The following is a 2,610-nucleotide window of genomic DNA, read 5'->3' on the forward strand; positions in this document are numbered from 1 at the left end:
TATCTGGCCTGTGTTGCTGCTTTTTGTTTTTAAATATAGAATGCTTCATGAATTTTTTATATTTATTTATTTATTATGTATACAATATTCTTTCTACGTGTATGCCTGCAGGCCAGAAGAGGGCACCGGATCTTATTACAGATGGTTGTGAGCCACCATGTGGTTGCTGGGAATTGAACTCAGGACCTTTGGAAGAGCAGGCAATGCTCTTAACCGCTGAGCCATCTCTCCAGCCCCTGCTTCATAAATTTTTGTGTCATCCTTGCACAGGGGACATCTAATCTTCTCTGTATGGTCCCAATTTTAATATATGTGCTGTCAGAGCGAGCACAACGTTACTGTTAAAAAATTATTCTGTCAATTATCAATAGCAGAGCTAAAATCACTAAGTCTTTGTATATTTCTCATTTAAATTTTGATGTTTTGATGGTTGTGGGAGCACATTCCTTTAATCTCAGCATTTGGAAGGCAGAGGCAGGCAGATCTTTGAGTTGAAGGCCAGCTTGGTCTATATAGAGAGTTTCAGGTCAGCCAGTGATCCTGGGTAAGCTCTTGCCTAAAGTAATGACAACAGCAATAATAAAGCCTGAAGAAATGGTTCAACAGTTAAAAGCACTGGCTGCTCTGGCAGTGGTCCTGGGAATGTTTCTTAGCACCCACATGGTAGCTCACAGCCATCTGTAATTCTTATTCCAGGGGATCTAAAACCCTCTTTTGATCTCTGTGGACACCAGGTACAGACATGGTACACAGACACAGATGCAGGCAAATAATCACACACATAAAAATAAATAAATACATCTAAAAACTAAAGCATAAGCTGAAACTTTAGACTGAAGAATTGAATGACACATAGATATAAATCTGATTGGTATGCCTCTTTGGGCTTGGAGTTCCCATGAAATAACAGGGTGGAGATATAGACTAGGCAGTTGAACAGATGCATCTGGTGTTCAAAGAAAGATGAGGACAAAGATATAAAACTGAGATATCAGCACACATGTGAAGTTGCACACATGTCCTTAGGAAAAGACCGTACAGACAGAACATCTGGGTGAGATAATTGGCACTTGCCGTTCCACTGCAGATAAGTAAAGAGATTTAGAAATCATGAAACATCTTGTAATTTTCTAAGAATTAGAAGCAAGACTTGAGCTAGAACTGGGGCCCAGAGTGAGCCATTTGTAAGCAGGTTTTTCCTGTGTTTTGTGCAGACCCTGTAGAGATGAATGAGTCACTAAACTGCTTATAAAAGGCTTCCTAGGGGGCTGCTGTGGCTGGGCAAGAGGACTTGCATGTGTCGCTTCAGCTGGCGGGAGCGGAGGCGGCGGGGGCTGTGCGACCTGCTGGGTTTGTGAGATGGATACCGACATTTCTGAATCCAGTGGGACTGATTGCAAAGGCAATACGAGGAACAGTGCCAAGTTAGATTCCGATTACCCTCTTCGAGTCCTTTATTGTGGAGTTTGTTCACTACCAGCAGAGTACTGTGAATATATGCCTGATGTTGCTAAATGTAGACAATGGCTAGAGAAAAATTTTCCAAATGAATTTGCAAAACTGACTGTAGAAAATTCACCCAAACAAGAAGCTGGCATTAGTGAAGGTCAAGGGACAGTGGGGGAAGAGGAGGAGAAGAAAAAGCAAAAGAGAGGGGGAAGAGGTCAAATAAAACAGAAGAAGAAGACAGTGCCACAGAAGGTCACAATAGCCAAAATTCCCAGAGCGAAGAAGAAATACGTGACGAGAGTGTGTGGCCTTGCAACATTTGAAATTGATCTCAAAGAAGCACAAAGATTTTTTGCTCAAAAATTCTCCTGCGGTGCCTCAGTAACAGGGGAGGATGAGATCATCATTCAGGGAGACTTCACAGATGACATAATTGATGTCATTCAGGAAAAGTGGCCAGAGGTGGATGATGACAGCATCGAAGACCTTGGAGAAGTGAAGAAGTGATTCTGGAGTCATGTGTGTCTGAGCTGACCTGAGAGTTGACACGGCCTTTCAGAAATATATACATATGTATATATGTGTACATATGTGTCCTACAGTAAAACTGTAGACTCCTCATCTTTGGCGTTCTCATTGTTCTGTACAAGGCTGCTTGGTTTGTTTATGGTTTTTGTTTTTTGTTTTTTTGTTTTTGGGTTTTTTTGTTTTAATTGCCAAAGTCTGATAAACAGAGAGAGAGAGAGAGAGAGACTGTCATGCTTATGCATGAATCTGAATTTAGTCAAATAAAACATTTTGGTTATTTGTTAAAAAAAAAAAAGGCTTCCTAAACTGCAGGAATGAAGGCTAGATTACGAGTGCCCCTCCAAGGATGGTGATCCACAGCAGATTTGAATAGGAACGTGGAGAGCTGTATTCTGAGAGGGAGGGTGTGGACCACAGTCCTTCAGGCCAGGAGTGATGGAGGAAACCACAAACCTGTGTCCCACACTGATGACTGCTTTGAGCACTTGGCAGATACAACTTAAATCTTTTGAGAAGGAAGCTAGCTAGCATCAGGTGATGTCTGTGAAAATCATTTCAAACACAGTATCCTGAACTCAGGAAAAGAGACATACAGAGATGAGAAGTCATGAGTCAGAATCATCAGAAAAAAAA

The 2,610-nt window shown here is 41.5% G+C and overlaps 1 non-coding gene and 1 pseudogene across 1 annotated transcript; one reads left to right on the plus strand and one right to left on the minus strand.

Annotated features, from left to right (window-relative positions):
- Positions 1-225: 225 nt before the first annotated feature.
- On the minus strand, positions 226-331 carry LOC113456174. Its single transcript, XR_003377033.1, has one exon. It is a non-coding gene; the product is annotated as a U6 spliceosomal RNA (small nuclear RNA).
- A 942-nt stretch (positions 332-1,273) lies between these two features.
- On the plus strand, positions 1,274-2,138 carry LOC101990966 (annotated as a pseudogene).
- The last annotated feature ends 472 nt before the right edge of the window (positions 2,139-2,610 follow it).

Source organism: Microtus ochrogaster, chromosome 5, assembly GCF_000317375.1.
Source record: "Microtus ochrogaster isolate Prairie Vole_2 chromosome 5, MicOch1.0, whole genome shotgun sequence".
Lineage (NCBI taxonomy): Eukaryota > Metazoa > Chordata > Mammalia > Rodentia > Cricetidae > Microtus > Microtus ochrogaster.